Source organism: Protopterus annectens, chromosome 2.part0 (genome assembly GCF_019279795.1).
Source record: "Protopterus annectens isolate FY-2018-M chromosome 2.part0, PAN1.0, whole genome shotgun sequence".
In the NCBI taxonomy this organism is placed as follows: domain Eukaryota; kingdom Metazoa; phylum Chordata; order Ceratodontiformes; family Protopteridae; genus Protopterus; species Protopterus annectens.
In genome coordinates, this window is record NC_056728.1 from 516,352,939 (window position 1) to 516,379,790 (window position 26,852).

Below are 26,852 nucleotides of genomic sequence, written 5' to 3' on the forward strand. Positions count from 1 at the left end.
CATAAAGTATGGACACTACACACGATCTGTACCTTTAGTGTATGCGCTGATGTCCCGTAAATCACTGAAAGCCTACAACTATCTTTGGCAAGGGATATTTTGTCTATTAACGGCAAATGGCTATAACATGAATGCAAAGTACCTTTTGTGTGACTTCGAGATAGCAACCTTGAAAAGCATAAGACTAAACTTTTCTGATGTCTGTTCCAAAGGCTGTCTATTCCATTTTGGACAGAACTTATGGAGGAAAGTGCAATCCCTAGGTTTATCATCCACCTACAATACTTCCCAGGAATTACAGCTTGCTGTCAAGTCTTTGGTTGCACTTGCTTTCCTACCGGAGCAGGACGTGAAGGAGATGTTTGAAGAGATCAAAGCCACATTCCCAACAGAGGGGAAAGATCTAATCCAATATTTCTCAGACTGGTATGTTTATGGGAGAAAACGTAAATTTAGTACCAGATCAATGTCCACAATCAGATTTCCACCGTTATTCCCGATACCATTCTGGAATATTTATGAGCTGAACGAGTTATCATTACCACGCACTCAAAACACAGTGGAGGCGTGGCACAGATGGTTAAAGTGCCTGTTTGGTGACAGGGGGACTGACCTGCGATATCTGTTGCACAGATTAACACGTGAGCAGGATCGTGTTGATGAATTACAACTGCGCATGTCTACTGGTTATGTGTCGTCCCCGAAAAGAAAGAAGACATTAGTTAAACAGAGGCAGTTCCAAACAGTTATTGATGGTATGGACACGTACAGTAAGTTAGAGTTCGTGCAGACTGTTGCCAGACTATTGAAAATGTGATACGCGTTTGTGTAATGTCTTACACTATTACAGTTTTGAATGTTGGGAAGCGACATAATGTTGATTTGGACAGGAGTACAGATGTACAGTATGCTTGGATAACAATACTGGTGTTTCATTGCAGTACATATTGCAGTCTATGTAACAGATTTCTGATTTAATAAACGTAATAGATGAGTTGGTGACAACACTGGTGTTTCATTGCAGTACATATTGCAGTCTATGTAACAAATTTTTGATTTAATATGCGTAATAGTTGGGGCGTTGTGGAAGTTATTCGCATAATCAGTGTTGTAGGTGGATGTCGCTCATTGCAGTTCCGTTTGTCGGATAAGTGAGTGTCGGTTATTTGCATTTTCACACATGTGCTTTGTCGATAATATGCTGTCGGCGAATTGATTGTCGATGTTTTACCCTGTCGATGTAGTAAGATAGATCCATATATATATATATATATATATATATATATATATATATATATATATATATACACACACACATATATAGTTGTATATTATTTATTATGGCCATATAAATAAAGTGAAAGAAAAAAAGACAGAAATGCCCAAGCACTTGGCATTATTACCTTTACACAAACAGAAACCACACTGGCAATGATTTTTTATGTAAAAAATGAACACAGGCAGGACGTGCACAGAAGACACCCCAACAAAGAACCAAACTAAAGACCCAAGTACTGTGACAAACAATGCTAACTACTGCAATACTCTGTCATTAGATTTTTATCCATGTATCAGCATAAATTTTATTGAGGTACACTCTCGTCCTTCCTGTAACACAGTCAAATTACGTGAGAAAATCATTTATAGAACTTATAAATTGTTATATTCTGAATGCCCAGAGAAAGAACACAGTCAGGTCTAGCAGCTTATTTAGCATCCTATTTCAGCAAACTATGCTGTAAAGATGATTTGTAGCTACTTAAATGGGCAGTTTAAAAATACAGCTAGGTCTGCTTATGTTTGTCACAAGCACTGTTGCCCTCCTAGGAACTGCCTCTACGTTAACCATTTCTATAGTTCCCGACAGTAATATGAATGGCACACCTGGACACAGTGAACCACAAAGGGATGAATCATTTATGATCTCCATATTAGCACCGTTACATCTGTATTTCGAAGACTGACAATGCCCTCAAATTCCCTCTGTGCAACTTCACAGTAATGATTTTTCCACAGCTGTGCTATACTAATAGCTGCTTTTATTTCACTAATAAGGAGATCACTCACTCCTCAACTTGTTACTTGGAGTCTACTGGGATTTCAGATTTCATCACAGACTTCTGAGTACCAATATCCAGAGGGCATATCTTGCCGTTTTCAGAGGCTAGCCTCGCTAGCCACAGACAACCACATACTTATTTATTTATTTTACTTAACATTTTTATTTAAGATTTGTTTACCGAGAAAGCCCAAGTTGGAACAAGCCAATTTTCAGTGGAGGCCTGGCCAGAAACATTCCAGATGCATGTCTTTGTAGTTTGGGAGGAAATAAAGAGCACCCCTAGAAATCCTACATGAATGCTGGGACGACATGCAGACTCCGCACACACATAACTCCACTTTAGCCAGACTTTGCCTGCTTCTTCCAGATGTTCAGCATTATTTGACTCAGTATAAATAATTTCTGTGACTGAGTTCTTTATCACTTTCATACTATCCAGCCAGTAGTCAGTGCCTTCCAAGTCAACTGATCCCAATGCATAAGCAGATTTCAGTACTCCAGCACAACTTACTTACTTTGGTAGCAGCAGTAACAGAAGAATTTTTGGAGCTTTTCCAATCAAAGATTAGTATTTCTGGAACTCCTCCAAGTCACTAGGCATTGCTACTGGCAATCCTTCTTATAGGAGACTGCCCCTCCTTCCAAGCAACAGTCTTATCAATATGAGTGACAAGGGAGTATCAGCCTTCCTTTGGAAAAAATAACAAAAAAAGAAAGAAAGATAAAGCGAGAGAAAAAGAAATTCTGATTAGAAGGAAATAGGGTAGTAACTATGGCAAAGTGGACAGGAAACCACAATCCACATCCCAACATGAAAGTCTGCAATAACTCATTGGGAAAGATGGAGTATGAGTAGATGAGTAATGTGCCTGTTGACAAGGAAACTCAAAGAGAAGGTGTTGTAGTATGTCATCTATCTGTTTTAAGCCTCCACAAGCAGCAGGCAGGCTTGGTACGAGTACAAATTAAAAGCCATACATGTAGTGAAGGAAAGGCAATCTGACAACACATGCCTCATAAGATGGCTGAGCAAACTCCATCTGCAGCACTGACATCATATCCAGCTTGCAATGTATATTAAACATGAGAGAATTCAACACGAATGCAGAGTAAAGTGACGCCATTGAAGTGAACTGACTTGTCTGACAGTTTTTAGCACTGCAAAATCAGCTGCACTACCTAGGCTGGCAAGGCCTTTTCTGAAACGAGATGTTCTTATCTGTCTTTGGGAAGAAGAACAAATAATTAATGGAAATGCACACTGAAGCAGCAAGGTCAGTGTAGTACCTTAGTACCTTTCAAACATTCAGTCTATTAAGGAGGACCTTCCCAGATTAAATTCTGCAGTGTGAGTCATCTAATTTAATGTAAATCATGACACTTTACATATAACTATATAATTAGTCCTTAGAGAAATAGTAAAATAATAAATGGCTGTTCAATGACATTCTAAGATGACGTATGTTTAAGAAAATGCATCTAGAAATTGGGACTTCGTAAGGGAAAACTCATTAGTCACATAGCCAGTGGTTTAAAGGGGAGCAATGTAAGATGTTTCAGGGTACAACTCAGACACACTGCCTGGGGTGAATGCTTCATTACAGATTTAAAAGAAACATATCTCTCAAAAAAGGAAAGGGTTTCTGTAACCGGGATATCTTCCTTTTCAAGATTCATGGAAGAAAAGATGTACTTCAACAGCTGAGTATCTGAAGCCTGCTTAAAATATAACATATGGTAAATCAATATATGGCATTTCCTGCAGGAAAATAGATGCAACTGTTGATTAGATACTGAGCTAGAAAACTGCTTCTATTCGACCAAAAAGATGTCCAGGCTACCGCTGGCCCTGAGATACCTGTTGTGGCATACATTCAGGAGCAATGCATAACGTTATGTTTACAGGATGAGGTTGTGTCACTACATGCCTCCACTAAAAATACGATTTTCAGGCTACATGGTTTGGTCAATAATGCCTGCAGCAATGGATATAAGATCCAATGTGGGCAAAATATGGATACAAGTTCTGATGCAGCCAAAACACTCTAAGTTTTGTCTTTCTTTTTTTCCTGTGAACTGTAGAGGACTCTTTGGATCAATGGATATGACATACATGAACTTGCCTCTTCACAGGAAGGAGAATGTGTCTAAGTAAAAGGCCTACAGACTTGTCTAGAGATAGCAAAACTGCTACAGCTTTATACTTTGCACTGCAGTGAGCATGTCTACTTCTGTCCATTCCTATTTGCTAAATACATCCTGAAGTCAATATTTCACTTATCACCTGAAGGCCATGGTGATGGACCTGCTGAAGTGGTCCATCAAAATTTTGCCTGTACCCAGCATGTCCTAACCCACATTATGAAGGCCATGATGTGATGCCCACTAAAGCAGACCACCAGCTTCTCTTTTTGTCGAAAGGTAGATGACTACTGTTGGCTGTGTATAAGGGTTATTCATGGACTACGCAGTACTGAAAGGCTTGAAGCATTGCATATGCTACCTCTATCTCCTGTACGACAGGAGACTGGAATTGTTTGTACACTACTGTGGGCTGTGCATAAGGGTTATTCCTGGACTGGACAGTACTGATAGGCTTGAAGCATTGCATATGCTACCTCTGTCTCCTGTATGACTGGAGACTGGAACTGTTTATACACTATTTTTGGCCATGCGTAAGAGTTATTCCTGGGACTAGACAGTACTGAAAGGCTTGAAGCATTGCATATGCTACCTGTATCTCCAACAGACTGGTATGGAAAATGGTGCTATTCTCTGACCAGGTTATTTTGTCTTTTTGTTAAACTTGTGAGAGACTACAGATGAGGTAAGTATCCATCATTTCTACAGGGAAAGGGATAATTTCTACTGGAAGGGTGAAGGGCATTCCCCAAGTTAGATCAGTGGGGGTAGTCTACAGTCTTCAGCTTTTAAAAAACCTTGTATAACTCTTCAGCGTACTTGATTGCAGGTTTTTACTGCATCACGATTGTCTGCTAAGGTTCTCACACAACCTTATATACAATCAGGATTGCAAGAATGGCAACTCTTATTTTGCCTGGGAATTCCAAGAAATTTCTGGCTAATATAAGGCCTTTTATGGTGCCCTGCTGGTGGGACTGATAAAAGAATGTATCTTTGTATAATTATAGATAATAGACTAATACTTAGCGGCAAGGCGCAATCTCTTGCCAAATCATCTGATATCCATCTATGAAACCGCTCATGCATCAAGATCCTTCTCCCTCCTGAGCGTTTCGTTGTGGTGGCCCAGGCCCTGTTATCTTCCTGTCTTGATTACTGTATCCTCCTGTACCTGAAGCTACCTAACAGTGAGCTTGATCCATTGTAGCTATTTCAGAATTCTTCGTCTCAGTCATTTATAGGTACATCAAGTTACACAGGTATTATTTCAGGTCTGAGAAGCCTGCACTGGCAGCTAATTCAGTCTCACTGCATCTTAAAAATCTTACAGTTGGTTTATCAAGCTAGCCCAGTACAGGATGTGTCATTCATACAGTCTGATAATATGTTTTCATGAGTGAAAATGATTTTAAAATCTTTTCAAGACCTCCTTCCCAGAAGGCAGGGAATTTGCTAAGGCGTGTTGTTAATGATGCTAGTGACTTTGAAGTTTAGAAGGTTCATTGTTTACTCCTTCTTATGCAGCTGTACTTCTGGAAGTTTGCCAGTTAGGCTGCTTCTGCTGCAGTCCTGGACCTTGTAAAGTTCCAGTTATATGGGTGTCCTCTTAACTGTGTTAAATTGCAGCCTGAAGTTTCTTGGTCTGTATGAAGTTCATACAGCTGGTGGAGAGAAAAAGAGAGAGAGGCACTTCCTGTCTTACTTCCTTGATAACATGTCAGTGAGTTGCTTATCAGCTTTTTCCATAAACTCCATACTGAAGGACGTGATGAGCATACTCTCACTGACATAATGTTAGCCCTTAATCCTCACCTTTATTTACTGAAAGCCTGTCTAGCTAATGGAAGGCCTAGGATCACGTCTAGCACTAGAGCAACCAGAGTGGGGCCTATCTTCACTACCAGTGGTCTTGCACACTTTTTCTTAGAGCTGACTTTCTTAAAGAAGCTTATCTTCAACACTGTTTCTCCAGTAACTATGAGGGGCCTCTGGCTCAGTCATTTTTCTTCTTGGCAGAAGATTAGGAGGATATGGGGCAAAGGCACCTCTTCAAAAGATTCTATAGATGATCTTACACAGACATTTTACAAGAGTATAGCACTACTTGATTTAGGTTTTTACAAAACCTGACGTGTGTGCAATGGTTAGTCCTAACACATAAAACAACAACAAATAGTCAGAGTAGAATTTAAAGGATTTGCCAGCCACAGCTGAGCATGACTTATTTTCCATACATCTTTTATACTGAAACCATTAATGCTTTAAACCCATTAATCAAATAAGGTATTATTAGAGTTTTAAGTATTTGCAGGACTTGCACGACACAGGATTACTACCCAGTAAAGATTCCTCATATATGAATCAAAGCCTGACAAACTACGCAGAGAACTTTGCTGATTATCTTGAAGAGTGAATATGTAACTCTGCTTTCTAGGGATGCAGAATCTTCTGCACAGAGCCCTTATCCAAGGCAAAAATAAACCACTGCAAAAATATATTCATTTTCAAAGCCAGAGTAACATGCTGTATTATCATCACAGCTGCAACGTGGCACAGAAATGTTAGATCAAGATGAATAATTTGCAGCAGATGCAAGCATTTTTAATGAAGAAAAATAATTTTTAAATATAAGCATTTTTAATGAAGAAAAATAAGTTTTAAATATATCTTATGCAGTAAGACAGAAAAAGTAAATTAAATAATAAAATAAAAAAAAACTGTTTTGAAATTAAGTAAAAGTGTATGTAGAAAATGACTGAAGTACTGTAAATCTACACCTAGCTGGTTTTCTTTAGCTGAGCAGGATCTTTTATGCTTTTATCAGTCTTGGATCCTACAACTTTCATACATATGTGAATGCGAACAGACCTACAGACACTGCAAAAAAATCCCAAAAATCGATATTCTGAGAAAAAAAAGTATATATATTCAGAACACTTCATATGGATGCTGGCTAGAACAATTAAAAACAGGGTGAGGGATTACAAAGAAACGACATAGGAAGGCTGATGAACTAAAACAGGAGACTTATAATGTGCTGTTGGCTGCTGCTAATCACCATGCTGTGTGTGCATATGTTTGTGCAACTCTAGAAACCTAATGAATTGTCTTCTTTTTTGTTTGTAACTGAGGACTAATGCATAGCAAGTTATTGGTTTTGTTCTGCATTATGTTTATTTTTATGTTCGAAGTATGAGGATGGTTGCCTATTGATGCTCTTAAGTAAAGCCATTTTAAGGTCCATTTGTGAATTACTTATATTGAGGGATAGCCCATTCACCCATTAATTCTCAAATACCTCCTTTTTTCCTTTTTGAGGTGGTCAAGAGGGTGGTAAAATCTACCTTGGCAAGCAAGAAACATAAAGAAAAGATAGAGTACTTCTTTGGATGCTATTCCTTTACAGGAAACACACACAAACGCACACATATAAAATGCACATGTGTCTGGGGGATTTGTGTCTGTGTATATATGTACTTATACAAATATGTGTGCACTGGCTTGTGGTGTTATATATATATATATATATATATATATATATATATATATACACATGTCTTGGTGCATCATACTTCTCAACTCCTTTATGCTAAAATCCTGGGCAAAACCAATAATAATAGAAGACAAATGCCCAAAATAAAAGTACTATAATTTGGTTAAAAAGTTAACAAAACAATAGGTTTTGCATCAATATGCATTCTCTGAATAACAGGACGTAAAAAAATAATGTCTGCCAGTTTTAACTGCCTTTAGCCCTCTGTGGTTTATCAAAAAATCAAACATTTTATGACAGAAAAGACAAAAATATGAGGCAAAACTACTGACATTCTGAAAACCAAAAATAGTTGAATGTGTTTATGTGTCTTTATGTACACTTGTACATATTTATGTGTGGACACACATGTAAACCTGAGCTCTTACACACACACACACACACACACACACACACACACACACACACACACACACACACACACACACACACACACACACACACGCGCACACACACACACACACACACACACACACACACACACACACACACAAAGCAGCTATTAATATCTAATAACTTTTTACACAAGCCATGAATAATAAAAAGCACTTGGTTGCTTTAATTTTACAGTACAATTCTAAATAAATAAATAAATAAAAGCAAGTGTGCTAACTCCCACTAGCTTAAACTCTTGTTTCTGCATAATACTCATATCTGACTCACATACTTGTCTGCCAATTGTTAATACTCTGTATAATCGAATTGCCTGAGGAGCTTTTTTTTCTCTCCAGGTCTCTGCTTGTAAGATACTATAGCTGATTGTTACTACTATGTTACTAAAATGTAATAAATTGGTTTCTAGTCCTGAGGAGCTTTTCTCCCTGGGTGTCTGCTAAAAATGAGACAAAAGCTCAGCCAGATTAACCTGGTTAACAAATGTAAAATAAATAAATAAATAAATAAATAAATAAATAAATAATTTTACAGATTTAAACTTATGCAAACTGAAAACATTACGCAATATAAACCGACTTAAATGATGCCCATAACAGTTGCAACAACGACTGTCACATGTATTCACTGCCATCTTGAAACTGCTTTCACTCTCTAGTATTACAGAAGAGTTTTAAAAGGAAAAAAATGGAGGAGAAATGATGAGTGGGGATGGGAAAGCAGGAGAGGTTTTAGAAAGTAGGCCGCTGCTTACTATCTCCATTCAATATTAATGCAGCCTTCATAATATCGAGAACTAAACACAAAGAAAATAAAATTAATAAGAAGTGAAAGAAGGAAATAAAAACACCAAGAAAATAAAGCAAAATAAATTAACTAAAACAAAGCACAGTGAAAAAAAAAAAAGAAAACAGTTTAGGCAGGTTTCAGAAACATCTGAAAATGAAGATGAAGAATGCATCCCTTCAAAGAGATGATTCATAACCTGGAGGGAATAATGTGTTACAGCATGAAAATTCTGTGTTATACTTTTAATCTTTCACTAAATTAATCTTTGCATCTTGAGGCCTCAGTAATTCTGGGAGCTAAAACAGAACTGTTATAGTAAATTACACATATCATACTCTCTGTGGATATGAGAAGAGAATCCTGAGGTAATCTGGTATCAACCTGCTTTCCACAAACCTCTTGCGTGCAAAAATGCATTTCTGTTCCATCAGACATTCATCTGCTGCCAAAATAAGTTATCAATGTATGCATATTACTAGTTTTCTCAGATGCATAGATTTTAGGAAGAAAATATTTAATAGAAATATCAAAATTTGTAGTATTACCAATTTTTTTCTCTGAAATGACAACGCATGAGATACAGACCAGTGCAAACAGCAATTTAAAATATATGGCACACTTTTAATTTGACCCTTACTTAGTATCTCAAAGCTCTGTCAATGAACTAACTTGCTGAGGAATATTAATTACAACAAGAAACAATTTAGTTTATAATTCATACCAGTTCCATAATTTTGCCAGTATTTTTGTTTCTTGTTAGAACATCTCCACAAAAATTATTATTAACCCTTGGTTTTGTCATATATTTTCTTCTATACCTGGCAGAAAACTATCCTGCTTATTGTTGTAAAAATGGATGTATCCCAAGTGAATGATGACATCCAAAATAGAAATGCAATCTCAAATGCAGGTAGGCAGCACAGAGAAGCAGCAGTATTCCATTTTATGTGCAAACACACAGTAATAAGAAAACTGTGTATAAAGAAGAAACATCTCAATAAGTGAAAGAGAAAATTCAGATATCAAACTGCTGTATTAGAATGGCTGCTGGATCCTGCTCCGAAGGTGATTGCTGTACAATTACTTTCTGACAAAAATTCAGCGCTTATAAACAAAATACAACAAAATAAGATTTTAGGATCATTTACCAAAAGTAATTTCAGTGAAATGTGTTTCCACATAGTGGAGTGATGCTGCCTCACCCCAAAAAGAAACACCATAACTTATAGGATTATCATCTAAGCAGACCCCCGAGAAATGAGAAATACTTATCCAAAGGCAAACAAGGTAAAAGGAAATACTAACTGACTTATTCACACGTGTCTGTCCACAGATGCTATGTATCTCAATTTGAATATTTCTTTTGATTCTTTGCCAAATATAAAAATAATCAAAGAACGGGAATCTAGTAGCATGTAATATATATGTAGGGTTACCAACTGTCTTTCTTTGCAAGGGACAGTCTCTCTTAGGGTAGTTGTGTCCTGAAAAATAAAAAAAATAAAAAAAAATAAAAAATGGTAAATGCCCTGAGATTTTAGGACAAAAAATATGTCCTAAGTTTTCTTTAATAGTTGCATAAAACAGTTATTTTGCATCTGAAACACCTAAATGTTATATGAAATTGCACAAGTAACTGAAATACTACAAGAATATGTTTTTATTTGCAAAAGTTCTGTCCATTTCACTGGCTGTGGATATGTTCTGTATTGCAAAACCTCATGTTTCTACAAAATATATCCCACTTTAGGTATCTGAAAAGGTGGCAAACCTATACATATATCCTCAATATTTAGGCTGGAGAGCACTTGTGCAGTACCTAACTGGTTAGGATTTAATCTTCCAACATCCAAACCCTGAATGTTCTCTACCTCTAGCATGTGGAGGTCCACATGTCTCAGATTACTGCACACTATCATGTGCTCAATATGGAGTCCATAACCCTCTCCCATGCAATGAGCAAGCAACCTGAAAGAAAAAGAAAAATCACAATAACATGAAATTAGGTATTTGCACCAAATCCTGGAATAAAGATCTGCAGATACTGAATGAAGTAGCTGTTCAAGAAAAAGAGAAAAGGGGGAGCAATAAAGAGTGAATGCAAACCAGCTCACTTCTTAAATGACACAACAAGTGCATATCTTGTATATCTGACCTCAGAGGCATTCCACAGTGAGTAACTTTGGGGTGAAATCTCAAATAGTCAACAAAAACAACAATTTAAAACACCCATGGAGGATATAGTAAGAGGAAGGCCAAAAGGCAAGCATTCTAAACTCTGAGTACTTAAGCAATGTGGTGCCAGAAATGTCAAATTCCTGGAATAACAGTCCAAGCAACAATATTCAGTGATGGTAAGCAATAGTGACCAAGTCCACACAGCACAAAAGGTCCATAATGCTGCCATTTTAGATGCAAGCATTAGCAGTAGACACATCTGTGTTACAGTAGTTTCTATCACAACTATTCAGTCTTCTGGTAGCAAAAAATAATGAATTTAGCAATTCAATTGAAAACATTTTGTTTACCAATGGCAAGCTCTTCTAGACATGAAGCTAAGGATATCTCTTTACCCATAATCCATTTTGTGGCAAATCTGAAGTGGCAGATGGCTTCCAGTGTATAAAGGGCTCTTCTTTCCTGGAATCTGTTTCTCAAAATAAAAATAGGTGGATGAGCACATTGGCTCAAGGAAACTTCTGGCACTTTGAATATGGGTTAATCCTAAGTAAAACACAATCTTTTTGAAAGGCCAAACAAGGTTTCCTTCAGATGAAGGGCCTGTAACTCAAAAATCTAATAGGCAGACATAATGGATTCAAAGAAAACAATCTTTCAAAAAGAAATTAGCAGTGCTATCAAAGCAAATAATTCAAACAGAGCAAAGGTAACCACAATGATCATAAAAATTCAGTCCTGAGGAGGAGAAGTGCACTTCAGAAGTGAGCAAACAATTAGATCTCTTTTAATGAACTGTTTATTTAACCAGCTCATGCAGGGCCACATTTCTGCCCTCCATGTAGTCGAGATTTGAAGAGATGTTAGGCAGCATGAGAAGAGAAGGTCTGAGACTCAAGACTTAGAGGTGCCTGAGGTAGGCTAACAGACTTGAGATGGCAGATGCTAAAACTCCTCCTAGACAGAAACGTTCATCCACTTTTCAGAACAAATCTGATGAATAGATGACTTCCCGTTCCTTCAGTTACATCTGTAACTACTGCCAGAGGATGTGGTAGAAACACTGGGTGTGGGGGTCTAAATGAGCAGAAAGAGGCCAAGGTAGAACTGATTATTACCACCTGGCAAGAGGAAAATAAATGGCATGTAATGGGGCTGCTTCTAGTGTTGCAAAGCATCTAACAACCTGAAACATCTCTTTCATAGCCATCATACCTAACAACCTGAAACATATCTTTTATGGCCATCATAAGGCAAAAATAACACGTCTTAATATTTTTTCTGAGAATTTTTGTAGGGGGAGGCATGGAATCAAACATACAGGAGCAAGATACACCCTATGTCCCTGCTGCAGGACAAACCTTTTAACATCATTTTTTGCCACTGACATCTGAATCTATGCTCCTCACCTCATCCCTTCCACCAGGCAGATTTGAAATTGTTCACCTAAAGTCCAGACATTAGGTGACCAGTGATGAGACTTCCAAGATGGCTACACACTAATCAAGAGCTTAACTTCTGCTCTCCCAGTGTGAAAGCAGAAACTGAGAGACAACAGCCAGTGATGTAATCTTGAGTAAAAATCAGTTACTGGCTAGTAAGTATACTGCTTGGATGCAAGCAAAGAAGAAACTTACAGAGCCTGAAAGAAAATCAACTAAAAAAGGGGAAGAGAAAACACTGACTGGGAAGAATCATGTAACTGTTCAGCAAAAGGCAGTTCAAGCTCCAGCTTTGGTGCAAGACATGGTGAACAGTAATTTAAAGGAAAAATTAAGACTAAAATAAACAAAACACTGATGGAGTATATCAACTTAAATAACAAAAGGCTGGAAAGACTGGAACAATCTTTAAAAAGACATTCAGATAAACTGCAAAAATCAGAGGCTAGCAGAGTATGAAACTGCTCAAAATTAGATGTTTCAACAAATAGCAGAATTAGAGAGCAAAGCACATCGGAAAACTTTGAGATTTTCTGCTGTACTAGAGAAACTAGAAGGAATAGACTGTGTTCATTTTACAAAGGCACAGATATGCAACTGGACTGATAGAGTCAATAGAGTGTTTGTGGAAAATGATTATTTACTGTACACCAGACAGAAGAAAAACAAATGTATTCCAGTAATCAGGGAACATGGAGCGGCAGGTGTGAGATTCAAGCTGCTGCATCCAGCTGTCTTCAGAATATTTTTTTCCTGGAGGATGAAAGTCATGTTTTGGTGCAGAACAGGCTAGGAGGAAATGTAAAAGTTTGTCCAAGAAATTGAGCCATAAATCAGAAGGAAGGAGACTCTCTCATTTTACTGACAGTAAAGCACACAGAGAGACTTTGCCAGTGGAATCCTTTCCACTGCTCCAAAGGAAAATGCTTGAGAGACAGAGAAAAGTACAGGAATTGACAAGATGAATTAGGAGTACTGTGGAACTGAACCAGAATCTGGAGCTGGGAGAAGGAGATGAACAGGAAGAAGGCTGACAACACAGAAATTAATGAATAAATGTAAGACTGCAAAGTATCTATCACATTTGTGAAATACAGCTGTATAACAATAACTGGAAAGAGCAAAGTTTTGTTGTCTTTGGTAATCTTGGGAAGAACTATAAAGCATTTGCCTCACTTCATGTAATTTACTTTTGGATGGACTCTGAGGGGAGGGGAGGAGGAAGGAAAAAGGTAACTACAAGTAAAACATTTTCTTTTCTATGAACCTTTTCACAGTATAAATTGCATATGCTACTGTAAAGTAATTTTAGTTGTTCTTGTATGTGATAAAGTTATTGAGTAAACAGGTACCTTTTTTCCTCTTTTGCATGTGATAAAGTTATTTAAGTAAAGGGGTACATTTTTTCCTCTTCTCTTTTTTTTGGTTTTAAGAAATGTAAACATTACAGTGCAAAAAGAGAAGAGAAGCTAGACAAAGCCAAGTTTAAGTTAATACTCTGTAATTGTGGGTTACTAAAGTGGTAGATGGGGTAAAAGTACATAGATCCTATTATATGTAGAACTGATGTATTTTCTCTTACTTTTCCACAGATGAATTCTGTACTAAGACCATTGGCTTAATCTAATGACACATTTTAAGTGGAAACAAGCAAATATGGGAACACCAAATATAATGAAAAGTTTTCTTTTAACAATGAATGATTCAGATTGTCTGTCAGGCTGCAACACAGGACTATATTTTTCTTTTTCTCTAATATTTTCATGGAGGCAGTCTGATAATAGGGCAAAAAAGAAAAAAAAACATTGGTTTATTCAAGGCTAAAAGTTAATGATTTCTGAAAGCATGCAAGTAGTTTTCACATCTGGGGGAGGGGGAATAAAGATAAAAAAAAAAAAAAACAGATACCAGTCAGTGTAAGTAGAAGCATATGCAATAACAAGCATCCTAGCATGGATAACCTCAATTCCAGGTGAATAAGGGCCTGTGTTAGCAGTTCTCTTTTTGGCACAAATGTTCTTATTAGGAAGGTTAAACTTTATTATTTGAAATCTCTCATTTCACAACCACATGGGCAAAGTGGTTAGAAAAACATTTTATATAGCCCACCTAATCATGAAGGGATTCACATCTAGATCAGGGGAGGTCATCGTGCCTCTTTACTCATCCCTCATCAGGCCCATAATTGAGTACAATGCCCCTTTTGGGATGTACCTTACCAGACACCTGCAGCAACTGGAAAGACCCCAAAAGTACCTCACCAAGAGGATCAAAGGGCTCAAACAGATGCCATATGCTGCCCGGTTAAAGAAACTCCAGCTCTACTCAGTGGCATACCGCCTGTTCAGAGGCGATCTGTGCCTGACGTATAAAGCCATGTCCAACCCGGAATTAATGGACATGCTGCACCTCAGAAAATCCAAATCCCATCCAGCTACACGCTCGAGAGACTTGAACCTCAGCACTGAAATAAATAGGACATGCTGGAGGGACAGATTCATAACCCAGAGGCTCCCTTCACTCTGGCATAAAATCCCAGTCCAGGTTAGGCAGAGTCCCTCATTGACTCTCTTCAAGAGGAATCTTGATGAGTGGATGGGAGATCGTAGGTTTACCCCGGGTATCACTTCTGTGTCACTGTTAGACAGAGGCACAGTATACTAACCTCGAAAAAGGGCATAGCAAAATAAATTTAAAATGGGTGGCGAAAGCCAAACACATTCTGGCTAGGCTTATAAATGCCCTAGGGCAGATAGCCTAGTATGAACCTATGAACCTATGAACCTATGAAGATGTACATAGTTATGTGTGTTTGTGTTAAGTCAATACGTTCTGGGGGATATTTATGAGGGGGAGGGGTTGTTTTTATTTAAACAAAAAATAATTTAAAATGTGAAATAGGTTCCAATGTTGATAAGAAAAAAAAACTATGCGGGATTAACCTGAAAAACATTAATGGGTGCATATATCACAAAAGCTGGAAATAGACATTCAAAAAGCTGCCATATATAATAGGTGGGAATAATGACTTAGTACCATAATGGCAGCACTTTCCATATTATCTTGAAATGCACATGGTCTCATGGGTATAGACAAAAAGGAAAGAATACTTAATTATATTAAGAAATACACAGTGGAAATAGCAGTGCTATAGCAGATACATCTGGAAGAAATGAGCATGTGAATTTGATAAAGAAAGGATTTCAGGATGGATATTCTTCAGAATATCAAGGAAAAAGGAAAAGAGGTGTACTTATATTAATTGCTAGAGGAGCTCCAGTAGTAATAGATGAGGGAAAAAAGGCAATAATTGCACTAGTAAGGGGCTACTGGCAAGGGATGAAGATTATGCTGGCATTTATTCATATTCTACCTAAAACTGCTACTTTGGGGCTAAAAACTATTTGGGAGAAACAATCAGCTTTCAGCAGAGAATATTACTTATAGATGAGGATTAGAATTTGATTTTCAACTAAGAGGATGCAGCTTGTACGCCTAGAAGAGAAATATAACTAAAGAGGGTAGCTTTCTGAAGAAATGTATGAAAATATTTGGTATGAAAGACATGAAATCAGTAACAGGAACTCAAATAGAGAATTTACATATTATTCCCCAAGGTAAAGTAACTGGGCTAGACATTACAGAAATGATATTTTACAGGAACATGTGCACATAATTGAGAACTCTAATATATATCCAATAACTATTTCAGACCATGCACCAATAATTACTAAGATAAAAATGCAAGGCAATAATGAAGTAAAGATGAGACACTGGTCCTTCCCCACGTACCTGTTAAAATAATTTAAGGAATGGGTAGAGGAAATTATCCAGGAGTTATTAGGGAAGATAGAAAGTACTCCTGAAGTTATATCTAGTGAGAGGGATAAAATGAACGTGGAGATTAAAAATTGGGTGGAAATAAAAGAAAAAGAGATCTGGTTAGGAATTATTTAGAGGGCAGACAAAGGTAAAACCATTACAAAATAAGGGGAATCTATTAAAATAAGAAGGGGGGCTAAAAAGAGAGTACCTGTGTAATATGCATAAGTTTAGAAAGATTGCTGTTAAACATTGTTAGGCAATTTTTTTTGATAATAGCTAAACAGCACAAAAACTTTTAGCACAACTTAAGTAACAAGAAGCAGAAAGGGGTTGTTGCCAAACATAGGGAGCTTATAACAAGAAAAATAACCAATGATCCTGTAATGGTATTTCAGATATTTCTGTCTGAAACTTTATGAAATTTTGTATAAATCAGAGAAGTAGGAAAATCAAAAAAGCACAAACAGAAATATTTATGGAATGCCAAGGTTAGAGCAGATGAGACTCAACAACTAATAGTTAAGATGCGAACAAATGAGATAAAAATGGTGATGTACAGCCAATCTGCAGGAAAGTCTCCAGGAATAGTTAGTATTCTGGTGGAAGTTTGGAAGCCAGGAGGGAAAAAAGTCAAAAAGATCTTGAATGTTTTGTTTAACAGCATTTTAAAATGAAGGGAGGCACCAACATCCTGGCAAAAAGCTTTGGTAGCTGTAATACCTAAAGACAGTAAAGATCCATCTGACCCAGCTTCATATAGGCCCATTTTAGTTTTAAACTACGATTATAATGTGTTTATGTCCATAATGGCTAAAAGACAGGCAAAGGTGATGCCAAAATTGATAGATATGGACCAGTGTGATTTTGTGGAGGGGGGCAAACATATGATAACATTAAAAGAACAATGATGATCCTAAGGGAAGCAGAATGTAAGAAAATACCTTTTTTATTGGTGGATCTTGATGCAAAGAAAGCATTCGACAAAGTAAGCTGGGATTTTATGAGTAAGGCAATGGAAGCATTTGCATGTCCTGATCCTATAATAAGGTTAATTATAAGGACATATAAGAGATCAGAGGCAAAAATCAAGTAAGCAAAGAAAATAAGGGACACAGACATTCAAGGATATAATTGTTATAGTCTTTAAGAAAAGTTGTCTTTATTTGCAGATGATATTTTGTATCTGATGGAACCAAAAAAGGACATCTTAGTGTTGTGGAATATTCTGAGAAAGTTCTATTTTTTTTTCAAGATATAAAATTAATGAAGATAAAACAAAGGATATAACTATAAACTATTTACCCATGTATCAGTTGGTACAGCAATACTCATATTTATGGGGACATGATAAAATGAAGTACTTAAGAAGTATGGATTAAAGAGGATTCAATTATGGCAGCTAAGGATATGTGGGAAGAGACTACAAAGATAATACAAAACTAAAAAAACTGGAAGCTCTTGCCTATGTACATGGATAGCAAAATACAAGCAATACAATTTTTTAGTCCTTTAAGCTTTAAATACAGCTCAGGTTGTGGATAGTAATTACTAAAAATTTGAAGGACTTTATTTGGCATGAGAAGCGAGCAAGAGTCAAGTGAGATAAGTTAATCCTCACAATAGAACAAAGAGGTTTAGGATTACCTGATTTGAAAGGACATTTTAGAGCTACATAATTAAGGCTCTAAGTGGAAAGGGATGGTGAAGCAGAGGGTAATTTAAGAAATAAGAAAATAATGGAATTTTGGTGCAGATCTTTAACAAGAAGAATAACAGTCATACAGAATATTATATTCATAAACTAGCAGGAAGCTTACTAAAAACTAAGCCAACATGTGAATGTAGAGAGAAGATTCTGCCAATAGGGATGACTGCAATTAGGGGTAAACAGAGTAGACAAGAGGGGGCTAGAATTTAATGGGAAAAGATGGCAAAGGAACCAAGATATTGGGAACAAATAATCAGAGAAGGAAAGATAAAAGAAAGATATGAGACCAAGAAGACATTTGGATTGCAGGCTAGTGATTGTCTTCCCTATCAAGAATTGATATCACAGTATAGACCAAGAGAAATAGATAGGGGAATCCTAAATGAAAGACCTGCAGTGGTTGAGTTTTTAATTTAATCTAGAACAGAAGCTGTTGTTAAAAAAAAAAAATAGTAATGTATATACAATGTTGCACAATAACTACACAAATCAATCAAAAGAGGTCAGAAAAGATTATGCAGAGAAGTTAGATATGCAATACACAAAGAAATAATGAGAGAACATATGTATGGCTCCCAAATATCTAAGAAAATATAGACAATTTAGGATTTTTGCCTGGAAGTGTTTGCAGAGATAGTATAATACTCCAAGCGGACTTCAAAGACTAAAAATTCCCTAAAGGGTACTCTGTGAGGAATACTGGGCAAGCAAATGCGTGTATCTGAGGAAATGATTTTTTTGACCTGGGATACAGGATCTGAATTGTGAAGTACAGTAAAGTCTTGATAAGTCTAATTCTGGTGGCGGCCAAAAAAAGAAGTTACTAGAAAATGAAAATCTAACCCAACTATAATTGAAGTAGTGACTATTGTAACTAGGATAAAAGAACAGTAAGTGGGATCTTTAGAAACAGGCAGTTGTAAATTATGTAGAAAAAATAATGGAAGTTGTGGGAGCAATACATGCAGAAAAATGCTTTAGCGGAGGAATTAGGTTTAAGAGGAGGCAGGAAAAGAATAATTGATGTTATGTTGCCTAGCTTATGCGATACATAACAATAGATGTGCATTATAATGTTTGTAAATATGAACTTGCTAATATGGTTTGATTACTTTTTTTAGAAGTGTAAGTTTGCCTATATCACAGGTGATAATTTGATGAAGGTGTTTAAAAAATAGGTGAGCAGTGATGCTGACGCATGCTGCCTCCTATACACACGATAATTTGCTTCAGCTGTTACAGCACTGTCTCGTTGTTCACTGGCACTTCTTTCTATGTACTTAGTCTTGCCTTTTTATAGCAAGCATATGACTAGTAAATCAAAGTGCCTACTACAAGGAGTGGCTTCCCAAGCATAAAGATGGCACACGCCACAGTCTGCACAACAGCTGGCTCCAGGGTTAGCCACGCAAACACAGTAACTCCATTATAAGAGGTAAGATGTGAATAAAGATGCACTTGCACTGACACTCTGTAAAGGAGGAAAGCATAAACATATGCACAGAAAAGCACTGCCCTTTGCATGTTCCTGCCCACTGCCCCATGAATGGTTCTGACCACTGTCAGAGAAATACTGTCCCCTCACTCGCAGTTCTCACCTTGGCAGTATCCTGCAGCTGGTAAAATGCACATCATACTCCAGCACTGCACATCATCTGAGTTTTCTGAACATTTGCTATGAAACTGGTAAGTTTCACTTAAGAAATGTAGACCCAGAAGAAAGCATAGTTATCGAAATATCGCATCTTTGTGAATCCCATTAGCAATGGGGAAGTAGCAGTTCAGTACAAAATAATAATAAGCAAAAAGTAGAAGAAAGATTAATGGCATGAGAGATTAACTGAAGGGATACTGAGAATTATTCTAGGGATGTCGTACTTTCAGTATCTTTTGTAAATGCTTGCGCACACACACACACACACACACACACACACACACACACACACACACACACACACACACACACAACACACACACATCTACATTGTGTCCTGAGCATGAATTCTCATCCAAATATTAAAATGAAGCACCTTATAAATGATACAAAAAGAGCCACAGCTGCTGTTTTATCTGTAAAAGAGATCATTTTAGCTGTTCTGAATGCCAGCCTTGCAGAACTACAGCAGGGGAAAGTGCATTCATAGGAATCCAAAGGACCAAAATCTAAAACCCTGTTCTTGTCTAACATCTGTTGTAACTCCTAAATTACTCATATCTGGCACATCTACAGTCCAAAAACAATGATCATTTTGTCCCAAAAGATAAGTATGTCTCTAGCAGATAAATACTTAGTTTTAGCAACTGGGTACAGTGGCAGTGTTCCACATTTTGTCACATGACACTGCAACAATCTGCTATTTATGCAAAAATAATCTTAACTTTGTGTTTGTGTGTGTGTGTGTGTGTGTGTGTGTGTGTGTGTGTGTGTGTGTGTGTGTGTGTGTGTGTGTGTGTGTGTGTGTGTATATGCCTGGGAGCATGTGTGTATATGTGTATACATGCATATGTGTATACGTGTTTGTGTTTATGTGTATATGTATGCGTGGGAGCATTTGAGTTTGTATAAATGTGTATATGTGTATTTGTGTGCGGTGTGCACGTGTGTAAATATGTTTATATGTATGTCTGCGTGTATATATGTGTGTGTGTGTGTGTGTGCGTGTGCGCGCGCCCACGAGTCTGTTTCTGTTTATATGTATATGTATGTATAAGAGCATGTATGTACGTTTATATGTTTCTTTCTTTATGTGTATATGTATGTCTGAGAACATATATATGTGTGTGTGTGTGTGTGTGTGTGTGTGTGTGTGTGTGTGTGTGTGTGTATGCATGTGAGCAATGCTACAGGTTTTTCTAACCACTAACAAAGAACTCACATGCACAAGAACCTCTAAAGACTTACTAATGGGATACTGTAGCAGAACATAAATGGCAGGAATGTGGCTGCATGAAGCCCAACACTACGACTGAAAAGTCACTACAAATAAATAAAATGCAATGAGACATATAACTGTTCAGCACGTCAAACTAGATCATGTAATTAAATTTTAATTTGTCATAGTGACTTATTTATTTACTTGGAAAGCAGCAGGAGAAACGTATTAACCAAATAACACAGTACCCCACTATTTGACATTCTGCACAGCTCTCCGAGCTGTCAGCATCAAAAGAATGAACTGTGTAAACATAAATAGATACGATGTAGCCTGAGCAGAGTGAAACAGAAAGGCAGTATTCTTTAAACTCTACAGGGTAACATTCAAGCCCCAAGTTACTCTGCAGTGCATTTAAAATTCATGTACAAATGCCAGTGTACCGAATACTCAGGCTCACAAATGAATTCCTTCCACCTGACTACAAAGCCAACTTTTTTAATCAAAAAATTCTTTCATTTCAAGACCCAGTTTGATGGTATGAAAAGTCTTTGTCATAAAAATGAGCCTTGAATGTATGTCAGCTATTATACATGTTGGTGAACAATATTATACACATAATATAAAAAAAGATGGATGACATTGAAAAAAGGGCACAGAAACACTAACCATTATGTTATTCAATCATTTCATTAATATTTTACTTCTGAAGAAATAAAAACACAGCAGTAATATCAATTTAATTTTTCCAGTTTACCCCGTCTTCACAACTATGCAGTTTAAAATTAATTCTGATGAAAATTATAATAAAATGTACACATTAGATTGGCAGAATTTAAGCAATCACATTTATTAACTGAGAATACAACATGATTAATACAAAGGTTATGACCAGTAAGCAAACAAAAGCTACACTTGCAGGTAAACAAATGTACCGCTAGAACATTCAGTGTTTAAATACTAGTATGTTTTCCTTACTAACATGTCAACCGTAGCAGCTTATTCTCTGATTTTCTAACAGGGCAACATGTTCACTATCACATTTTACCAGAGCAAAAGCACACACACATACAGATGTACATGTACACACATACACAAACATACTACACAGTACTGTACTCTATTAAACAGACACAGTTACATACAACACACAAGAACACACATACAAGTTTCTAACACACACACACTTTCACCAGAATACATAAAACATAACGTCACAAAAACACCACATGCTACAGGAAGCACTGACAGAAATGAAATCTTAAAACAGGCACATTCCTCCATATTCAATGGCAAGATAATGGCAATCCAGCTCCTGCATAAACAAACTTCAGTTAGCTGATGCAACAACGACATAAACAGCCTGCTTTATATAGTGTGGAAGGACCCAAATATAGAGTTCTCGCCAGGAGAGACAGTACTGGAAGAACAGCCTCTGTTCTTATCAACATTAGCATAGCAGACTCCATTCCTTCAGATTCAGCAATAGCTAAGGAATCACAAGGGGGAGACTCTATCTCCAGATATCAGTTTGCGATCCTCCTACAATGGAAGAGGGAGGTGACGAAAGTTGTGGGTTTAACCAACACAAAGCACAGTGACTGTTGAGGGTGTGTATATTATTGGGAAATGCACATGACATAGAGACAACAACAGGGCCTAGCAGTAACATTCTGTCTAACAGCTGAAGATCTACTCCCTCATTACAGCTACAGGTGAATGCAGTGTCAGGCAATAGAAGGAACTGAGAGGCCACTAACTTGTGAGACTTGGGTAGCTGGAGTGAATGGGGTAATTTATTTACTACTGGAAGTAATGTAGGGTGCTAGAGACTAAACAATCACCACCAGAAGGGATGTCAGGGCAGAAAGATGCTGTGTGTAATGATAGGGCACATGGCGGTCAGAGTTGCACACTCTGATCAGTAAGATTAACTCTTAGTGCATGCATAGTAGCATGTCTACGTGCATAACATCAATCACTTTGTTTTGGAAAGATGCAATTCACAGTGGGAAGCCAGGGAGACACACTGCATAAAAGCCAAGCATGAGGGAGCATGGATGGGGACTCTGACTGCTGACAAGTGAATGGGAAATGCAGGACGGTGACTCTGACCACTATCAGTATGTTGGGAAAGGAAGCTGAGGATTTGCTTTGTTGGCTGCTGAGCAGAGATACAAGTGAGATCAGGAATCATTCCCAGCTGCTATTAAAGCTAAAGCTCTGCTTGCTGCAGAGTCAGAGTTGGGGGTGGCTTCAGCAGGTGTCTCTCATGGGGTCTGGGGGTGCCTCATTGCATTGTAAGGCTGGTGACAGAGTGTTTGCTGTTAGATAAACACAGCAGAAAGGTATAGTTCAACAGATCCACTGTTATCAGCAAGTGTATTCAAGCATCACTTTACTCCCATCACTACATGTAGTTATTGGTACTTACTAAATATACACTGCATCAGTGGGAGAGATATACAGAGAACAATTAATGAATGCTGAACCTCTGAAATTCTCCTTATATTAGGCATAATCCTACATACAGTAGTGGCCTACACAAAGCATAACGGATTTGTCAGTCCCACTTATTGTTCTTGTACTATATCGTCTGTATTTATTCTTGTCACAGTGGAACTACTTGTGACGACCGTGCCCTGGCCCAGCAATCAAGGAGCCTCAATTCTCACCACTAACACCAGGGAGGTCATGTCATTGAAGAGGAAAGGATAACAAATACACACAGTAAAGTACAATTGTGCACACAGAGAACACAGTCAATCTGGGGCTGGTTGCTCCCTTGCTCCCCAGGTCCCCAATAATACTCCCCACTGGCACAGCTATAGGGTCCATATCTCAGCCTAGCTGGCAAGCTAAACTCCAGTACCATCTCTGTCCCACCAGTGCTTCATGCACCTGCCCAGGTAGCTGAAACACCACGCACACTTTGAGATAAGTATTTATACAACTTCACAGACACTCCTGGGAAAGGCTGACAAAGATTCTCCAGCTGTGCCCCTTTACCCAGACTATAGGGTAGTAATTTCTGCCACCACCAGCTAATAATTATCAGCAACCCAAAGACCCTTGAAAGGGTGCCCAGTTATTACTGTGCAATATTATTATCCAATTGGTAAAGTGACTATTCAGTCTAAGGCTTATTAGAGTGGCTTATTACGATAACCTCTATAAATATGCAATGTCCTCTAGAGCCTACTATCTCTACACAAACCAGTCACAGGTAAAGGCTTTTAAAATATTTAATAATAAATAATTAAAACACAAGACAATACTATTACACCACAGAGATGTCTAAGAGTTCAGAGATCACACAGAAACTTAAAATAATACAATAGGACAGGTCTGAGGTAAAAAAAAAACACAATCTAACTTTCTAATCTTTAGCTATTCTTAAGAGAAAACACAGTGCTATAATCCTACTTACATACATAAAGAGCATAAGCAGTGCTGGGGTTGATGGTGCAAAACAAAAATGCTTTTTAGTTTCTCACTGAACAATAGTTTTTAAAACAATAACAAACAGCTCTGCTAAGGCCCTCCCAAATTGCATCATTTTGACACTTAGGTTTTCCCAGTATACACATTACATCATTTTAACACTTAGTTTGGAGTTACCAGGCCACAAACTACATTATTTAGCAATCTAACACCTGCTCAGGAAACTACACCAATAAAAGACATTTCACATGTACACTCTAGCAATTATTCCTTAAGTTAAGACAATAGAAAGAATGTGTTCAGTCAGCCACTTTGACACCAATTTTTAGATAATTGTAACTTCAAATAACATTTGAAATGTTTGGCATGGTTCTCCTTACAGCAGATGGCAATGCTGCAACAATCCTGAAGTTCACATTTTACAGCGTTTTCTTTCATTTAAGAACACAAGCCTGTATTTTACATTTATATATATATATATATATATATATATATATATATATATATATATATATATATATATATATATACAAGTGATAGAATTATGTATCAAACTCTGTTTGACTAGCCTGGCAGCCTTCGCCCATCCTTCCCCAATCTTCACACTACTTCTGTCTCTAATCTGGTAAATTCTGCAGTTAGCCTTCCTTCCTCTCAGTCTGCACTGTTTGTACACCCTTCAGGGTTATGCTTGCTTGCAGTCCTTACCCAGCAGTTACAATACTAGAGATGTTTCCATTTTATCAGTGATACTTTTCAGTAGAAGGCAAACATCTCTGCACTGAAGCAGAAGAAAATGGTGTTACTGCAGCACCTTTTTCCATTGTTCTCATAATTAACCCAAAAAAACAAACCATCCTTAAAGAGTATTTGCTGCCACAATTTATTTTTTTTTTAAGTAAGACAGACTTCAAGTTGCCAAACATAAAACATTCTGATCACACTGCAAAACCATGATGTACCTTCTTACAGATTCCCTTTTTCTGTAATTTATGTCTTAAGGATCAATACAAAACAATCTGAAAAGGAAGCATGAAGAACAGGTCAATTCTTCATAGCCCTTTATTCTCTTGGAACATAGATTACTCTCTTTGAATACAACTTGTTCTCCATATGCTTCTATCTGCCTCCTCCAATTATATTCTTAGTTCCTCTATAATGGCAAAAAATAATTTCATCTTGCTCAGTATGGCATTTTCTTAAGTCTGAGTCTGTAATGTATTGAATCTTCTCTTTTTTTCTTATAAGTAGAACTATAATCTGCATGTTATTTTATTTTTTTATTTTAACAGAGTCGGTAAGTGAGCCCAACTAGATTGGTAGGTTGATCTAAGGACCCTTTTCAGTTCCATTATAGGGCCAGGGACAAAATATAAAGTAAAAATACAGAGTGATTCCTGTAAGTAGTTAACAATGATTCTGTGTAAAATAATACAGGAAACACTAGTTTTTACTTCTTCACCTCCTCCTCCTTACACACACACACACACACACACACACACACACACACACACACACACACACACACACACACACACGCCATTCTTTTAAAAACCCTAGACTAAAAAAATCTTCTGAATATGGTGTACAAAAAGCAGACAAATCCTACCTGTCCCAACAGTGCAACGGATGTTTGTTTTTACCCTGACTCACTGGTAAATACAAAATAATTTTTATCTTCAAATATTAAAACAAACATAACTACAAAAAGCTGCAAGTCCTGTGGCTCACATTTCTTCTTAAAATGTACTTATAATAAATATTTTTTTTATCCTGCATCCATTGTGCTTCTATCTTATTTGCTGATCTTTCAGACACCACTTGGTGTCTGAAGAGAGGGAATACTTGCAGAAGTGAAATGGTATATCTGCAGAAGTTATCAAGTGAACAAGTATATTTGCTTTCATGGTTTCGTGCATTTGAAATTTCAGAAGTATAATTTCTCTATGGAAAAGTGTTCAGATGCAACCACTAGGAGTAATTACATCATGAGGGGATTAAACAAGAAGCTTGGAAACTGAAGGTACGGTGTGCTACATTTCTTGAGGAAGCCTTGTAGACATTAAACTCTCTTACTTTTTTGAAGAAGAGAAAGTACACTAAGACAGAAGATCAGGATTCACTGTTAGCCTAGAAACAGCTTGTTTATTCATCATTTGTTTTTTTTACAGGGTTACAAAGTCTGACTCAGACATACATACTTCCATTACTGAGCTGCAGAACAGAGTCAACCTCATCTTTAGCCTTATCTGAATCCCTGTCACCAGGCTGTATAATATAAAAAAACACAACAAATAATATAAAACACAGAACACTTCACTTGCCCACAGCAGATAGGATGCATAAAGCTTATTTAGTAGAGATTAATGAAAAACTGACTGAGGAAATACTTCATTGTTTTGGTAATACCTCTGTTACCAACTGCAACAGAACAAAAAAA

General features: G+C 37.2%; 1 protein-coding gene across 15 annotated transcripts in view; it reads right to left on the reverse strand.

The window, feature by feature from the left end:
• Positions 1–26,852, reverse strand: part of ADGRL3 (adhesion G protein-coupled receptor L3) — a 3,684,852-nt gene that overhangs the window by 177,766 nt on the left and 3,480,234 nt on the right. The gene's annotated exons all lie outside the window — the stretch shown is intronic.